Raw genomic sequence first — 18,894 nt, 5'->3', positions numbered from 1 at the left:
GTGTGATTAGGTCATGCTCCCTGATAGCCTGGAGTGAATGGGGGTAGGAGGGGGGCTAGGAGGCCCCCCATTTCATATTTATCAGCAGGGCACCTTGGGGGTTGGGGGGGTGGCGAATGGTCACCCTGTGGGTCTGTGCAGTGCACTGCACAGGGCTGGTCATGCTTGGTGTCCATGCTCCAAATGCCAGCAGCACCCGCTGGCCATTGCAACAACTGCGCCTGCCCCATTTCCAAATGCCCGGTAGATGGGCAGTATTGCCCCAACTGACAGCCACTGAGTCATGGAGTTCTAAGAGGAGGGGGATGGTGACTCCCCACCTACACCACCATTTGTGGGCAAGGCACAGGTTGGAAAGTCCTTGGGGTAACTTCCTTGAATGGATAGAGAGGCAGGTCTAGCCCGGGGTTTGGGGTTTAGGAGGGTGGGTCAAGAGAGGCTCCGATGACAGAGGGGACAGAAGACCAATGAGATGACCATCAGATGAAGGAAGGCATGCACAGAGGACTTGGAAACCCAGAATGAGGAGGAGCACAGGATGCGGATGGCACTGGGGAGCCACAGGAGAGGGAAGCAGGGATGCAGCTTTTCTAAGTTGCAGGTGAGACAGAAAGGGTCCTGCCCCCTATAAGAGCCACCTGTCCACCTCAGGTCCCAAGCACCTCAAAATGAGACCCTTCCTCTCATTTTGTGGCATTCTTGGGGGCTCCCTGGACCCTTTAGTCCACTCTGCTGAGGATGACCTTTGTGCAGAAGGTCACTTCCTCAGTTGACTCTGGGGATTCCCTCTGCTAGGGGGTTGCGTAATTCAGTGCTTTGCACGCAGTAGAAACCAAGTAAGTGACTGTTGAAAAAACAAATGAATGAATGACTGACTGAATGAATGAATGAATGAATGAACGTTACAGCTTTTGTTGCTGCTCCACCCTTACTTCCCACCCTCCAGTCCAACTCAGAGTTGTACCTGTTTGCCTCAAGGCTACTGGAGAAGCAGATCTTCTTCTGCTTTGAGCCCAGGTCTCCCCAGTTTGGCATCTGCCTGAAGCAGCTGCCCAGCAGCCACCTTTCCCTTTAACCGTCCAGAGCCCTCTGGCCTTCATCCGCCCCTAGGAATGCTAATGGCTTCATCTTTACTTTCTCTTGCCCTTCCTTCTGGCCTTTCTCCTCATCAGATCTGCTCTGCCACAAATTATTCAGCTTCCCCTGACCTCCTTCCTCTCTGAAATCATCATTTCCTAAATAGCTCCTCCTGGATCAGACCACCCTTCCTCCCTGCCCCTTGTCAAACCCCTCAGCTAGACTCAACCCTTGCACTGCACACATTCATTTCATTAAAGCAATCCTGGTCTCTCTCTGGGAAGTCACCACCATAATCCACCACCACAATGAACTTTTCAGAAGGTTCCCTATTTATAGATAAGCACAAATGCCAGTTCTGCCTGGGGAGATTCCTTTAATCCACAATTATTTCAGTGGGGCGAGAGAGGCACAGTGGGATCTAGAGATGAGTTTAGTGTTGTTTCAATGAGATTGCAGAACCTCCTAAGGGGTTCAGCTGTCTGCAAACGACATGAGTTGGAGTGAGCTGCCCATGCCTGGGTGTATGCAAGAATCAGGTGGCCTCTGAGAACCCTTATGAGTTAATGGGGGTGCATTGAAAATAAAAATGGCAATGCAGATTGAAAATCTTTGGAACAGGGGAAAAGCAAACCCACATGCTTCTGTGAGACTCAGTTGGTTGAAAGGAGGCTGGGGCCAGAAGGGACCTTGAGAAGGCTTCTGTGCCTGGGAGGCAGGAGCCCAGGTGGGGATGTAGAAAGGGAAGATGATGGCAGGCTTTGGGTCATGCTCAGCAGGAGGAGCAAATGGGAAACCACGACTCTGCTCCATGGCAGGCTATAAACACAGAATTTCTCTCCTGCCCTCCTGTGGACTTAGGGGCAGCGGATGTTGCACACATGATACAGCAAGACCCCAGGGTCAGCCAGACCCCAGGTTGTCACACCCACACTGATGTGGCCCTTGCACTGACCTTGCTGGGGTCAGGGTGGAGATGGACACCTGTGTTCGTACAGAGGTGACTGATTCTGAGGGAAAGGCCTGCAGGCAGGGACTCCCCAGCCACGCATCAACCCATCAACTTGTTTTTGTCTGCTTCTCCCTAGGGTGACTCAGCAGCTGCTGTGTACTTTTCTTCAAACTCCCCAAGAGAGGACATAGGAGATCCCCTAGTGCAGTGTCTGGCACATAACAGGCACTCAAAAATATTCTTCTTAAAATAAATGAATTTGAGTAGATCGCCGAGGCCCTGCTTAGGCGCAGATTACTGGGGCAAAGATGGCCCCAGTAATATCTTCCGTTCCATATCTGTATTAGGCCATTCTCACGCTGCTAATAAAAACATACCTGAGACTGGGTAATTTCTAAAGAAAAGGAGGTTTAATGGACTCACAGTTCCACATGGCTGGGGAGGCCTCACAATCACAGCGGAAGGTGAAGGAGGAGCAAAGGCACACGTTACCTGGCACAGGCAAGAGAGGATGTGCAGGGGAACTGCCCTTTATAAAACCATCAGCTCCTGTGAGACTTACTCACTGTCACAAGAGCAGCACGGGAAAAACCTGCCCCCACAATTCAATGACCACGTGTCATGGGGTCCCTCTCACAACACGTGGGGATTAGGGGAGCTACAATTCAAGACGAGATTTGGTTGGGGACACAGCCAAACCATATCAATGTACATCTGACCTTGACATTATTCTCCCTCAGTCCTGGAAGGAGCTCTATGATTGCCTCGACCGATAGAATATATGGAAGTGATATGAAGTGACTTTTTTTTTTTTTTTTTTTTTTTTTTTTGAGATGGAGTCTCGCTCTGTCGCCCAGGCTGGAGTGCAGTGGCCGGATCTCAGCTCACTGCAAGCTCCGCCTCCTGGGTTCACGCCATTCTCCGGCCTCAGCCTCCCAAGTAGCTGGGACTACAGGCGCTGCCACCTCGCCCGGCTATTTTTTGTATTTCTTATTAGAGACGGGGTTTCACCATGTTAGCCAGGATGGTCTCGATCTCCTGACCTCGTGATCCGCCCATCTCGGCCTCCCAAAGTGCTGGGATTACAGGCTTGAGCCACCGCGCCCGGCCGACATGAAGTGACTTCTAAGGCTAGATTATAAAAACGCCACGCAATCCCACCTAGCTCTCCTGGAGACTCTCATTCTTGGAACCCAGCGGCCATGACGGTGGGAAGCCCAAACTAGCCCACTTAGAGAGACACTGTGGAGGTGTTCTGGTTGAAAGTCCAGCTGAGGTCCCAGCCAATAATGGGCATCAACCACCTGACTTATGAGTGAAGATGCCTCCGGATGATTTCGTCCTCAAACTGTTGAGTTGTTCCCAGCTTCTCGACTTCCCAGCCAAGGTCCCAGACATCAGAGAACAGAGATAAGTTTCCACTGTAGCCTGTTCAAATTCCTGACCCACAGAAATCATGAGAGATAATAAAGTGATTATTGTTTTAATCCGCTAAGTCTTGGGATGACCTGTCACCCAGTAATAGATAACCGATACAGTCAGCATCCACATGGAACACGCTGGCTGGCGTCCCTTGTGTCTGGCTTACCCAAAACTACCTTTGGCTGGAGTGCAGTCTCCCCTGCCCAGCATGGTTGCCAGGGTAACCAGGTCCCCTGGCACAAGGGGTGGGAGCAGACTTTTCAAGGAAGCGCCTGGGGCTGCTTTCCTTAGAAGAGAATACTTGCATTTTCAAGGCCTGGCCAGTGCAGAAGAATCTAAAGCTCTTCCTTCTAGTTCTTACTCTGACACCAATTCTCTCGGGACTTTAGACACAGCCTCATCTGTCTGCAGCTTTCAATTTCCCCCTCTACATAAGGAGCAGGTTGGACAAGGTGAACGTAGGCCCCTCTCAGCTCCAGGCTTCTATCAGTTGGTTTCTCTTCTTTTCTTATTGGTTTTTCTTTCTTTTCTTTTTCTTTTCTTTTTTTTTTTTTTTTTTTTTTTTTTTGTTGTTGTTGTTGTTGAGACAGGGCCTCACTCTGTCACTTAGGCTGGAGTGCAGTGGTGCGACTACAGCTCACTGATGCCTTGATCTCCTGGGCTCAAGTCATTCTCTCGCTTCTCAGCCTCCCGAGTAGCTGGGACTATAGGCATGCGCCACCACACCTGGCTAATTTTTATATTTTTGTAGAAATGAGATCTCACTATGTTGTTCTAGTTGGTTTTGAACTTCTGGGCTCAAGTGATCCATCCGCCTCAGCCTGGGATTACAGGCATGAGCCACTGAGCTCGGCTCCTGTCAATTGACATCTTGACTCGGCTTTGCATGAGGGCTCTGCATCTGATCTTGGGGGTTTCACTACCTGGTGCAAAGAGGAGAGAGAGGCCTGAGACTCCGCAGACGAAGTTGGTGGGGGGTCTCTCCTTCCTTTAGCAATTTATTGAACATTAACAACGTGCTAGGCCTTGGATGTAAGTAATTAATAACACTCTGAACACATTGGCTTTCTTTGTTATTTCCTTGTCCCCACTGAGGGTCATTTGCAGATGATTAATCTAAATCATTATTTAGATTCTGTCTAATCACTTTTTTAGACCGGCATTGATAACCACAGCTGTCTGTAATCTATCTAAGAAGTGATAATTTTCCATGAAAGGGGCTGGTTCATTGGTGTTTATCCTCCTAAGGGGAGGGGTGATCCCTAAAGTCAGGAGACTTGGATTGACCATTGCCTCAGTTTCCTCACCTGTGAAGTTTCCCACCAGGGGAACCCAAAGGCATAGAAACTGGTCTCCCGCTCATTTCCTAGTCATGTGACTTAGGATATCTCATCTTTTCTGAGCTTCAGTTCCTTGGAAAATATTGTCCCCTCTGCCAGAAAACACTCTGCCTTTGTACCTCACTCCTCCCTCAGTCCCAGCCTGTCAGCTTCTACGCATCCCTCAGGCCTTGGCTTCCATAGCACTTCCTCCAGGAAGGCCACCCTCAAGCCTTCCTTGCTGCTGCAGGCTCAGGTGCAGCAGGCACGCGGTCCATCATAGCTCCAATGGATGTGTCTCCATTCCCTGCCAGAATAGAGCTGCTTTCAAGAGAAGCCACCAAATCTGTTGTGTCCCCCGATCTGTTCCCAGGTCCTCACACAGCCTCAGGCTCGTAGTAGGTGCTCAATAAATAGTTGCTGAAGAAATGATTGATAGAGAGAATGCCAACGCCTCTGCTTCCTAGGATCTGGTGGCGTGATGGATGTGCGAGCCGTCCTGCAGAGGGGGACTCCGGTGAGGCATTATTAGTATCAATAATGATGACAAGCAGCCGATGCCGCTCCTCGGCTGAAGGACAAACCCTCATCCAAAGGAAATCCACTTCCTATCCGGGTCTGCACACCGAGAATGCCTTGGATGAAAATGCCGTTCCCTCACAGGCGCGGCCAGGCTTCTAGAGACGGAAAGGGCTCTATCAAGACTCCTAGGTGCAGTGGGAAATCTTCCCAGGGCAGATAGGAGGGAGAAGCAACGGGCCATTCCGTCTAGCCTTGGCAGCTCATCCGTCTCTTCCTCCCTCGGCTCTTTCTTTTCACCTCCTCAAGGAAGAGGATGCAAAACGCTGCAGGGAACACAGGGCATTGGGTCTGGGGGTGGGAGGGAGTTCTCTTTCCCCATCTGGGGCTGCCAGTCAAAGGATAGTTGTAAGTAGTTTTTCAGCAGATAAGGGAGAAATGAGTGGTCCTGTTTTGTGGTCTCAAGGAGGCACACTTCTCCAGGTGCACTGGACTTCCCAGGGCTTCTAGATACCCGGGAGGCCGGGCAGAGCCCTTGGTCTTATCCTGGGGAGACCCCGAAGCCATCTTCTCCAAGAGGCAAGCAGCCCCTCTCCCCAGCTCATATTAGGCTCCAACTCCAGAAACTCTGCAAGTAAAACCCCAGGGCATAATCGGGTATGAAAGGGAGAATGGAGTGTGGGAATTACACTGTGAAAACCCCTAACTGCCTGGCCTGGCAAATGAATTAACTTATTAAACAAAATGCATACATCTGCATACATTTGAATACATGAATAGGATCAACTCAGACCCTGCCCAGGTTCAACTTATCCTCTAGGGAGGAAGAGGAGGAGAGGAGAGGAGAGGAGAGGAGGATCTGGGCAAAAGAGGGTTGGACTGTTCTCGAGGCTGCACCTTAAAGAGCCCATGGCTTGGCATGCTATATTTATAAATTAAATGCAAAAGCATCTCCCTGCTGCATTAAAAACTACCCATCAAGGCTGAGGACTCCAAGGAGCAGTAAAATCAATCTCATTGCATAAAGACAACAGCAAGCAATTGGCATGACATTTTAAGTAAATGCTACAGCCATTTGTAAATGTTCATTTTCTGGGAGACCCCATCTATTATATGACAGCTATTTTCTTAGCATCCCAGTGTGAATTCAGTCGGTTTACAGATAAGCCCGTTGAGGAGAATGGATATCAAGATGTAAAGTGCTATAATACGGACAATTTGTTACCGCCGCACCAAGTCGCTCTGTCATTATCTATCTACCTCTTGCAGGGCTTGGAAATCATTTGGCTATTTTTGCAGGTTGGAGTTAATAAGTGACGGGGTATGAAGAGGGTGGAGAAGAAGTAGGTGGGGACGAAGGAGACAGCAATGGTTTAGAGGTGGATGGAAGACAGCAGACTCAGAGGCAAAGGGAACCTCCTCCATAAAGTCTTCGGGGTTGAGATTTGCCCTTTTCCCTTGCTCCTTTCCCAAGAGGCCCAGGTGGGAGAAACAGTTCCCTCCTAGAGCAGCAGAGAAGGGTAGGCCCAGGACCTCTCTGGTTACCAGCAAGGCCCCAGTTCCAAGAGGAGAGGGTTTGTCAGAGGCCAGAAACATTAATTACAAGGCTGACCACTTCATTTATCAGGTGCCTGTGCAAAGACAGGCTCGTTGGACTTGACTCAAGGAAGAATTCTCTTTCCTAAGGTTTCATTCCCAGCACCCTGTACCTCCTGGCGGAGCAGAGGGGGCAAATTGGGACTGAGAAATACCAGAGGAGCTGCAGGGAAACCTGTTCAGGAGCTGCCCAGGTTGAAATACGTCCCAAGAGAAACCGAGGGCTCTCCAGCCTCATAACTCATCACTAACGCTGATGACTGAGATGTTTCCAGGGAAGACATAGATGACCCCCGGCATGAACCCAGAGTTGTGCAGAGGAGTTGCAGGGTAAGGTGGGTGACAGATCCAACCAGGTTCCCTGGGGGGATGCGTTCATGGGAAGGGACTTGGCTCTCAGGTGTCAAGAGGCCCAAATGCTTGGAAATTAAAGTTCATTTCTGAAAAGGGTTGACATCTAAAGAGATTGACCACACTGCTGGTCATTTAGAGCACAAACCTCAGGGCACCTGTTTACCCATCAAGCAAACCCCCTCCCAGAATTTACAGATCTCTATGCTTGCAGTGGCTTCTCTTTTGCCATGCATTCATTTGGCAAACATTCGGGGAGCTATCAGGTCTTTCCCCAGGCAATCCTGACTTCCTTGGGCTTTGCTTGCAGTCAGTCAGGCTGAGCATAGGGCAGCCATTTCATCTGTTAGCCCTTCTAGCGTGCAAACTATATCTCCCATGCCTAGTGGTGGTCGGCACGTGGCAGGACACAAATAGCTGGTGAATACATGAATGAGCGAGCAAACGGGTGGACGAATAAACAAATCAGTGAGTGCACAAAGGCATGCTTGCATCTCCCCATCAAGTGCTAGTTCTCCAGGTGGCTGGTGCCTCAGCAGGGCCTCCCTGGGGGCATGTGACTCCTTCCTCTCCCTGTGGTTAGTTTGGACACAATCCCTCAACAGCAAGTCCCACGGCCTGAGTTTTAATCCCAGGTGTGGCATGAGCCAGCTCTGAGTACCAGCAAGTTGAGCTGCTCCTTTGTGAAATGAGGCCACGTGGTCTGTAAGAGGCCTTCCATCCATTAGATCCTGCGACTCCAGCAGAGATCAGGATAGGCAAGGAGAGGCTTCAGGGAGGTGTGCACACTCAGTACTGAGTGGCGTGAGGGATGCCTCTAAAGCGCTGTGCAGGTTCTGGCCCGAGGCTGGTCCCCAGGAACAGCAGCTGCTATTTTCCTTCCTCGGGGTGGAGGGTACAGAAGTGGCTGCCACTCACTGGGGAGTTGTGGGCCTTTCCAAGAAATGTCCATCTGTCCTCAGATCAGGCTTCTAGAAGTAGTTTGCTCAGATCTGCTCTTTCCTGGTCGCCTTTGACTCCAGCTCACAGTAAGAAGGAGGATCCACTCAGCCTCCTCCCAGGAAGCTGCTCAAGGGGTCCCGAAGTCCGGAGTCTCCCCCAAACTGCTCAGGGGTGGCCTCCCCTGACCATGGCCCTTGTGGTTTCAGGCTGACCACACTCCAAGGTGGACATGGTTCTGTGGAAGGGGCAGGTGAACACGCCACGCGTGGGTGGCCACCAGCAGAGGGGAGTGAGCTGGGCGGCAGGTAGAGGGCTGTCCTGAGTGACGAAAAGTCACATCTGTAGGGGGCTGAGTCCAGGCTGGCCTGAACTGCGAAGTGTTTGGAGTTTATGAGCAAGGGTACAGGTGCAAAGATCAGTTCTTCTTTTAAGATAAACAAATGAGGCCGGACGCACTGGCTCACACCTGTCATCACAGCACTTTGGGAGGCTGAGACGGGCGGATTGCCTGAAGTGAAGAGTTCAAGACCAGCCTGGCCAACATGGTGAAACCCCGCCTCTACTAAAAATACAAAAATTAGCTGGGTGTGGTGGCGTGCACCTGTAATCCCAGCTACTCAAGAGATTGAGGCAGGAGAATCGCTTGAACCTGGGAGGCAGAGGTTGCAGTGAGCTATCACACCACTGTTCTCCAGGCTGGGTGATAGAGCAAGACTCCATCTAAAAAAAAATAAATAAATAAAATAAAAAACAAACTGTGGATCACATGGGAAGAAAAACCAAGGGGGACATTATTCTTTCTGCGCAAACTGAGGCAGAACAGAGTAATGATTAAGCGATGCATTGTTAATGACGATGCAATGCACTGTCAGAGATAACAGTGAGTTATAAAACGTCCCAGGCCTCCTCGTAGAGGTGGAGAGTAGCATGGTGATTGCCAGGGGCCGGGGGAGTTCAAAATTTTCATTAGGATGAATGAGTTCTGGGGACCTAGCATGCAGTGTGGTGGCTAGAGTTAGTAATAGCGTGTGCCATACTTGAAAGTTGTTGAAAATTGCTAAGAGAGTAGATCTTCAATATTCTTGCCACAAAAAAAGAATGTGCCTGGGACAGAACAGACATTTAAAAAGTGGGAGCCAGCTATGGAAATGTGGGGTGACTTGGCTCGAGCCACACGGTGGGTCAGCGTGGGGACTGAGGTCTGAAACTTCAGTCTCTCCATGCTCAGTCCAATGGTTTCCATAGCAACAAATCCCAACTTGGCAGTGAGTACGCTTGGTTTTGTGACACTCCACAGTATATAAAAGTATCTGAAGGCCGTCACACAGTCGTTGCCTCGCGTGCTCAACTGTGCTCCCTCTTGGTGAGCATGTCATAAAGATTTGACAACAGTGACAGGATGTCAGTTTGGCTCCTAAGGACTCAGACATCTCCGGTTCAGCCCGTGGAGATGATTTTTGCCTTTAACTCTGACATGTGAAAAGTTAGAGTTGGATTCGATTGTTTGGGCCCTTCTCATTAGCCTCCGGGTACTCAGCTCCAATGGCCCCAGGTCCTTTATCCCTAAATGTTCCACCCATTTCTCTATCACCCCAGAGCTCCAGGCCAAAGCTCCCACCCTCAAAAGCTCTTTCGTAACCCCTGCCCTGCTGGACCTGAACCCAGCAGCCAAAACACCAAAGCCATGCTCCTTAAACGTTAATGGGTGAGGGAAGCCCCTGGGACACTTGTGAAAATGCTGATTCGGATTCAGCAGGTCTTGAGAAAGCTGAAGATTCTGCGTTTCTGAGAAGCTCCCAGGTGATGCTGCCTGCTCTCCCTTTGAGTTGCAAGGCAGTTAAGCAGCAGTTCTCCAACTCTGGCATCAGAGTCACCTCTCGAGCTTGTTAAAACAGATTGCTGGGTTATACCTCTAGAGTTTCTGATTCAGTAGGCCTGAAGTGGAGCCTGAGAAACTGCATTTCTAACAGCTTCCCGGGTGATGCTGATGCTGCTGGTCCAGGGAACCACTGCACTAAAGGCGGGGGCGTTGCCAGGTGATGCAGAGAGTCTCCCCGCCCTTGCCCCTAATCCTCCCACCTGTGCGCTGACCAGGTGTCTCTCCTCTGGGCCTCCTGTTCCTTCCCTCCTTCCATCTCTCCCTGGATGAGTTTTTCTATGTGAGATTCTCTCTCATCACAGGGCAGAACCAGCCCTCCACCCCTGGATGGCGTGTGTATATATATATACACAGAGCTAGATGGAAAGAGACTAATTTTGCAAAATCTGCACAAAAATCGGCTGAATTTATGTTTCCCCTGCAAGAGAAATGCTGCTGAATGGAAATAAAATGCAGGATTCCTGGGCATTTCTATTACCTCTTCATGTCACTGGCAGTGACTGATGGCAAAAAGTAAGATTGCAAACGGAATCGTTTTTGCTTTGCCCAGAACAAACTCCGTCCGGCGACGGAGCCTCCTTCAAATCTGCAGTTCTCCCTAGTGTCACCAACAGCAGCCGAGAAAGAAGCTGGGAGAGCAGCCAGCATGGAGGAGAGAGCATTCACCCAGCCCAGGCCCCAGGGGCCCGTCCTTCACCTCAAAGCAGGGGCCCCTGCAGGCAAAAGGAAATCCAGTTTGATTTAATATGGTTCATTTTTCTTCCTTGTTTTAATCACGGAGTAAAAATAATAATAAACTCGCCTTTATATAGTGTCTTTCATTGCCAGTGTATCACCGAACACTTTACAGATTTAATAATAGAGTTTCAGAAATAAATAATGGGGAATAATAATAGGAAGGATAAATAACATATTTATGGAATTGTATTGTGGTTTATGGTGGTAAACAATTCCTCATACAGCCAGCAGCAGGAAATTAAGATGTTTGGAAGGGAAGAGGGAGAAGAAGAGAGGGATGCCTTCAGGTAAGATTTGAGCTGAGCTGAGGGGTCTCAGGGGTAGAAACAGTGAAGATGAAGGGGTCCTGCATGGGGCGTTCCTGCAGAGGGCGGGGCTGGGAGGGCAGCAGAGTGGGCACCTGTGCTAGGAGGAGGTGGCTGTCCTACGTTGGGTTCTGCAGATAGCAACAGGCTGGGCGTGGTGGCTGATACCTGTAATCCCAGCACTTTGAGAGGCCAAGGCAGGCGGATCACCTGAGGTCAGGAGTTCGACACCATCCTAGCTAACATGGTGAAACCCTGTCTCTACTAAAAATACAAAAATTAGCTGGGTGTGATGGTGGGCACCTGTAATCCCAGCTACCCGGGAGGCTGAGGCAGGAAAATTGCTTGACCCTGAAAGACGGTGGTTGCTGTGAGCAGAGATCATGCCCCTGCACTCCAGCCTGGGTGACACAGCAAGACTCCGTCTCAGAAAAAGAAAGAAAGAAACACCCAAAGGTCAGGTGCATGATATTTATGGGGAATCAACCTTGTGTAGGAAGGGGGAGGGTACAGGATTAGACAGAGGTAGAAGCTGGGCCCAAACAGCCAAGCCTTTAGCCTCCCCCACCGTGACCAGGTTCAGTCATGAAATGCAGGGCTGCCCAAGAGGGCTGTGACCTCAGGTCAGGCCACTCTCTACATAGGCAGGGGTAGATGTCCTGGATCCAATCCACTCTGGAACGATGCCCTTGAAAAGAAAGAAGTAGTGGTGCAGAAATTTCTCGGAGCATATTGAATATTTCTCCTTGAGCCTTTAGCTGGTGCCAGGCTGGAGGGATCAGTGGGGTCAGAGGTGCAAAGAAAGGAGACAGGAAGAAAGAACAAGGACCTGGCCCCTCTGCCAGGCTGAACAGAAACGGGTTTCTTCTTGCTTTATAATACCCGTCCCTCTTCCCTGGCGGATGGTGCTGAGACTGGAGAATTCATCCCTGAGAATATCAGCAGACTGGCTTCCTTGCTTGATTGTTATTGGCCCGGCAGTTTTCTTAGAGCTTGACATATATTGTCTCTTTTGTAGAGGAGTACACTGTGACTTGGAGGCTGAATAACTTGCCCAGGGACAGCAGGGAAGCCGTGGCTAAGTCAAGATTTGACCCCAGACTCATGCAAAGTCCGTTTCCCTCTGCAGACTTGAGGTTTTAGTGGAAGCCAAGATGATGCCAACATCAAATGCTGAGGGTCAGTCAGTCCCCCGAGCCTGTTTCCAGAGGCTGAAGACCTCTGAGAGATGCCAGCTTCCATCTGTGAATGAAGTGCCAGGTGCAGCAGCTGACTCTACGGGGCCTGGAGGCCGGAGGCAGGAGCCGCTGGGAGCAGCTTGTCACCCAGGCCTTGGCCTGCTGCTGGCCGGCTCTGCAGCTCTGTGCTCTGGCAGATAACCCCATACAGGGAGACCTGCTCTAGCCATGTGCCCTGTTTTGGCATTAGCCACTGCCCGGCAGGGAGCTACCTGGAGTTAGTCTGGCCCAGCAGAAGCTCCCACTGGGTGGCTCATGTTTTCGTCGTAAAATGCTAGACCCGTGCAGGCTTGTACACAAGTAATGTTCACCTCGCTGCTGCCTTACGTGGGCTTTAAATTCATTAGCCCTTTTTATTGTCTTGTAGGAGGCAGATCGCTAACTCACAAAGCACCCGTCCATCTCCCCAGAGCATATCCGGTGTCTGGATGTGGAGCAGATGTAACTCTGTACCTGGCTGGGGGTGCAGGAGGGAAGAGGGGCCGAGTGCTGGGCTGTGGGATTCAACCAACTCTCCCTTCTCAGCCCCCAGTTACCACCTGTTCCTGAGATGCATGTTTTTTGAGCACCTACTGTGTGTCAGCGCTGGGCAATGCCCTCTGGATAGAGCCTTGAATAAGCCAGACAAAACCCTGGCTCGCGCCTGTAAGCCCAGAACTTTGGGAGGCTAAGGTGGAATGATTGAGACCCGGAGTTCAATACCAGCCTGGGCAACAAGGTGAGACCCCATGTCTATAAAAATTAAAATATAAAATATAATAAAATAAAACAGAACCCCGGCCCCTCAAGTGATTCTAGAACTAACTCTAGGTTTGCAATCCCGTAAAGGAGATCCAAGCGCTGGGTAGATGCTTGCACTAATGACATGGACAGAGCATCAGTTTCCACATCTGTAAAGTGGCAGGGATCCCTAGTGATCAGTGACTTGGAAACTTGCAGGGAAACACAGTAGCCAGTGTGTGGCCCAGGCCCCCACTCTTGCCTGCGAACGCTGTGATGTGATTGTCGTGGAGATGGCATTTGTTACTGCTTCGTCCTTGTCAGCACTGGCAGGTTGCGCAGGGATCTCCTGCTGGGCACGGTGTTTGGCATTGGAGTCAGACAACCAATTTGCACTTTATTCTTTTGAAAAACACAAAGCTTCCCTCACTGCTTCCATTCCTGGAAGTAGGTGCTCTCTACCAGGCATGATGGGCAGAGACCAAGGTCACCTTGGGGCTCTTGGGTCGTTCACTCCCAAGGTTTGGTGAACTCTGGGTGACGGCACTCCTGTACTCACCTTCCATCACTGGTCAGCCAGGTCCAGGCTGTGTGGGGCAGGGTGTGGTCACTACCAAGGTGTCCCTAACCTCAAGGAGTATAGAATGATGCTCAGAAGAGAGCACAAATAGAAGAAAGCCTATTCACAAAGCAGCAGACCATCAAGTCCTGGTGAAAGCAGAGAGCTAGAGGGAGCCTTGGAGGGAATCAGGTCCCCATGCCCAGCCAGGCAGCCCTCACCCAAATGCTGCCAGCAAGGGGACACCCTCTCTGGCTGCAGCCCCTCTGAATGACTCATGTTGTTGAGACTTACTTTCTCATTACAAATCCCACTGGCAGCATGAATGGGGGGTCTGGAGTCCCCTATATGTGGCTGTCAGAGGTGTTTGAACAAGAGCAACTCCATCTTGAATAGGGGTTGGGTATCTAAGTCTTACTGGGCTGCATTCCCCCAGTTATGGTTAAGGCATTCTAAGTCACAGGATGAGACAGGAGGTCAGCACAAGATACAGGTCATAAGGACCTTGCGTATAAAACAGATTGCAGTAAAGAAGCCAGCTGAAACCCACCAAAACCAAGAAGGCAATGAAAGTGACCTCTGGTCGTCCTCACTGCTCATTATATGCTAATTATAATGCATTAGCATGCTGAAAGACACTCCCACCAGCACCAAGACAGTTTACAGATGCTGTGGCAACATCAGGAAGTTACCATATATGGTCTAGAAAGGGGAGGAATCCTCAGGTCAGGGGATTGCCCACCCCTTTCCTGGAAAACTGATGAATAATCCGCCCCTTGTTTAGCATATAATCAAGAAATAACCATAAAAATGGGCAGCCAGTGGCGCTCAGGGCTGCTCTGCCTATGGAGTAGCCATTTTTTATTCCTTTACTTTCTGAATCTACTTGCTTTCACTTTATGGACTCGCCCCAAATTATTTTCTTGTGCGGGATCCAAGAACCCTCTCTTGGGGGTCTGGATCAGGGCCCCTTCTGGTAATGTGGCTAACGCAAATGTCACCACCAGTATGAATCCAGGGCAAGGTCCTGAGCCTGAGTCTCCACTTTCTCGTCTGTAAAATGGGGATGATGACAGGATGGACCCCAGGGTGCTTTTGGAAGATCTACCAGGTTAATGGGTGATCCTCAAGGTTCCAATTGACAATGGGGAGTGTCTCATGTGTCCGTGTGAAGAGACCCCCAAACAGGCTTTGTGTGAGCAACAAGGCTGTTTATTTCACCTGGGTGCAGGCGGACTGAGTCCGAAAAGAGAGTCAGCAAAGGGTGGTGGATTATCATTAGTTCTTATAGGTTTGGAGATAGGCGGTTGAGTTAAGAGCAATGTTTTGGAGGCAGGGGGCAGATCTCACAAAGTACATTCTCAAGGGTGGGGAGAATTACAAAGAACCTTCTTAAGGGTGAGGGAGATTATAAAGAACCTTCCTAAGGTTGGGGGAGATTACAAAGTACATTGATCAGTTAGGTTAGGGCAGAAATAAATCACAATGGTGGAATGTCATCAGTTAAGGCTATTTTCACTTTTTTTGTGGATCTTCAGTTGCTTCAGGCCATCTGGATTTTTAAATGCAGGTCACTGGGGATATGATGGCTTAGCTTGGGCTCAGAGGCCTGACAGGGAGCTTTGATCTTTCACCCACCTTGCCCTCTGAACTCACGGAGCCAAATGCATGTCAGAGTCTTGGAAGCCCAGTAACTCTCAAGCAGATTGGCAAACTCTGGCCCACAGGTCAAATCCAACCCTACTGTGGCCTATTTTTATAAATAAGGCTTTATTAGAACATGGCCACTCACGTTCATTTACATATTGTTTGTGGCTGCTTTTGCATGACAATGGCATTGAGTGGTTGCAACAGAGACAGTTTGGGGCACAAAGCCCAAAGTATTTACTATCTAGACCTTTATGAAAACATTTGCAGACCCCTGCTCTACTGGGCAGGGTCCCCTGAAAATGCTAGAGTGGAAAATGTTCATAGAGCCAAAGTCAGATTCTTCTACCTACTTCTCTCTCAAACCCAGACATTAGAGTCAGCCCGGAGGAGACCTGGGCCCGCCAGGCAGGCTCTGGACTCACCACTTCACCCATCGGTTCCCCAGAGGGTTACTGCCTGCCTTGCAGACCCCATCATGCGTGGAATGGAGAGCTGGCACCAGGAGTAGAGAGTGGTGGACAGTGGCCTCCAGGCTAGCCTGACCCGGCCATGAATGTGTTTATCAGGCTGGGACATGGCCCAGTTGAGGTCGGGTCTCTCCCAACTAGGCCCTGATTCTCCTCCTTTAGGAGGGAGTGAGGACTCTCCCCACACACTCTGGGTCACACAGGAGGTCCTGGAAGACTCTCACCTGTAGACCAAGGTGGAATCTTAGGGGTAGGAGGAAGAGGGTCCTGCGTGTCTGAGACATTGCTCACCGAGGCCAGTAATTGTGCGCCATTACTGTTAGTAAGGGTTACAAAGCCAAATTTCTCCCTGTTGCTTCTGCCTTCTGGTCCTAACACAACCTTCAAACAATTCAGAATAAATCAATTGCGTTTTAAACAGGACAACTTTAAAAAATATTTGAAGATCCCAGCCTTGAGTCACCAACCGGATCCAGTCAAGTTCTAGCAGTTTCCATCACATGGAGTCACCTCCTGGCAAATGATGCATTTCATTGTCTCAGAGTTGAACCTATTTACCGTCTAAAAATGTGCCAATAAACCTAAAGCTTACATAGGAACCCTGTCAGCCACCGTGTTTCATTAAAATGTGTTCCCGGACTTTCTGTGTTCATTGATCCTGACACACCCGGAGGAATGTCTGAGTTCTCAGCTGGTCTTGGGCACATTGCGTGTGTTGTGGGGTGAAGGAGGAAGAGGATCAGAATTAGTAAGAGAGTAACTTGTTTAATTGGAGTCGTTGCCTCTTTTTTTTTGAGATGGAATCTCACTCTGTCGCCCAGGCTGGAGTGCAGTGGCGCCATCTCGGCTCACTGCAAGCTCCACCTCCCGTGTTCATGCCATTCTCCTGCCTCAGCCTCCAGGGTAGCTGGGACTACAGGCTCCTGCCACTATGCCCGGCTGATTTTTGCTGTATTTTTTTAGTAGAGATGGGGTTTCACCATGTTAGCCAGGATGGTCTCGATCTCCTGACCTTGTGATCTGCCCTCCTCGGCCTCCTGAAGTGCTGGGATTATAGGTGTGAGCCACCATGCCCGGCCCATTGCCTCTTTTTGACTGTACTTATACACACACTCATAGAACTTAAGGGAGTCCTTTGCGTCTCCAAGCCTCAGACATAAAATGGGAATTCCCCTCACCCACCTGTGGGATTATAGGGACCATCTGTAAACACATTCCCAGCCTTCTGACCACGCGGGGTAGAAACGGTGCACGCCGGGCGAGGCTGCATCTGGGTTTGCAGACACACACCTGTCTACACTTCAGTCCAGGTACTGCTTTCTGGGTATCTTTGATAAATGGCTGTGCTTTTATATTCTAATTATTAACAGAGACAATACCTCAGAGGCTCAGGGGAAGCCCCAAGTCCCAGCTCAAAGGGGAGATGAAAGTGTTTCCAATGAGAGAGGCCGATGCAGAAGAAAAATGGAGGAGGCAGTTGGGAAAATGCTCAGGAAGTGGGGACCAGGGGAAGTCTGTTCTCGCAGAGGGGAGAGTGGGCTCGTCTGGGTGTAGAGATCAGACCCAGCCAGCTGCCTCCACGAGCGGGAGGGGAGGGGGTCCAGGGAGTTGGAAGCAGGGGAACTTCTCCAGTGGGGAGTCAACATTCTCGAATAGCCAGAGAGAAGGCTGGGATGTGGCTAGACACAGGTGTCATCCTGCCCTGGAGGTCAGCAAGTAAAACATCTGGTAAGCTGGACCAAACCGGCCCAGATGAACTCTGCACCTGCCCCCAGTGCCCTGGGTTCCTTACAGCCTCTACTTGCTCATCCCCCTCCATTCACCCCAACACCTCCCACCCTCCAGGAACGCAGCCCTCGTCCTGAAGCACTGTCACTTTAATGCACCCTGAATCCCCAGGGTCTTTAATATGAAAGTACAGATGCCAATTTCATATTCCAGGGTGGAGCTGGGACTCTGTGACTGTGACTCTAACAAGCTTCCAGGTAAGATACTGGGGTGCATGGACCATTCGGGGGGCGACCAGGGTGACAGTGGGGCCCCTGCTACTAAAAGGATGGCCTTAGGAGCCAGTCAAGGGTTGGAGTCCTGGGTGTCCTGCTTATTTACCAGCTCTGTGACCTTGCGGAAGTTACTTAACCTCTCCAAAACTTGGTTTTTCCATTAGTCAAATGGGAATAGGACATCGTCATGGGATGGCCGAGAAGATTTGGTGATGTGAGTTCAGCACATTGGGCTCTGCTAAAAGGTAATAAATAAGGGGGCTTGCATTATTGCTAATAATACATCACGTCCAGGCCAAAGCTTAACTCAGGAGATCAGGGCAAGAGGGGAAAAGCGTGTTCTCCAGGCTGCTGCTTCCAAATGTCACCCCAAGCTCTGAGTGGTGACCCCAAAGGCAGGGAGCCTGCTCTCAGGTAGCTCCACTATGAGGCCTCCGTCCAGGAGGGACGGAGCCTGGCATCAGGGCGGGAGATGGCACAAACAGCCTCACACCCCTCAGACCTGCCACATAAGCCTGGTACAGAATGAAGCCAGTAGGCAGCGAGGGGGCCCTGAGGGAGGAAGGAGGGCTAGGCCAGGTACCTGGGACTCCCCAGCAACCCTCCCCACACCCCTGCTTATAAAGTGAATTTCCTGGGATTAAATAAGAGATAGGGCCTGCAGGGGTGAGAGGGGAGGAGTACTTCATGCATTTATTTGTTTACTACCTACCCACTAAATTCCACACCTGGTGTAGTCTGTCTTCACAAGGACCTGAAAGGTGAACAGCACTATTGCTGTGAGCATGTGAGATCCCCAGAGGAAATATCCTGCCCCAGCCAACCCTCAACTCTATCAGGACCCATCTGAGGCCACATCATTTGGGGGGTGTGTGTATGGAGGACCTGGGTAGGTCGTGAATGTGCTAGTCTGAGGATCGAATATAGATGGGGAAAAAGCCAGGTGACTCCACCCAGGGGCAGGTCAGCCTGGTCTCAGTAAAGCCCCTGCAAAGATCTGACTTTCTTTCCATAGAGCGGGGTTTCTCAAGCTGGGCTCTGCTGACATTTGAGGAGGGATAAATCATGTTGTGGGGGCTGTCCCAGGCACTATAGCTTGTTTAGTAACATCCCAGGCTCTGCTCACTCAATGCCAGCAGCATCCCCCAACCCCAGTC

General features: G+C 50.4%; 1 long non-coding RNA gene across 1 annotated transcript in view; it reads left to right on the top strand.

Moving 5' to 3' along the window:
• The window catches only part of LOC123569563 (uncharacterized), a 95,409-nt gene extending 76,773 nt beyond the window's left edge, over positions 1-18,636 (top strand). Inside the window, exons 3-4 of the long non-coding RNA XR_010581985.1 lie at positions 17,676-17,719; positions 17,902-18,636. This is a non-coding gene — a long non-coding RNA (uncharacterized lncRNA). The remainder of the gene's footprint in view (positions 1-17,675; positions 17,720-17,901) is intronic.
• The last annotated feature ends 258 nt before the right edge of the window (positions 18,637-18,894 follow it).

This window comes from Macaca fascicularis, chromosome 16, assembly GCF_037993035.2.
Source record: "Macaca fascicularis isolate 582-1 chromosome 16, T2T-MFA8v1.1".
Lineage (NCBI taxonomy): Eukaryota > Metazoa > Chordata > Mammalia > Primates > Cercopithecidae > Macaca > Macaca fascicularis.
The sequence above is the reverse complement of the archived record's forward strand: the minus strand, read 5'-3'. Positions and strand labels throughout refer to the sequence as shown.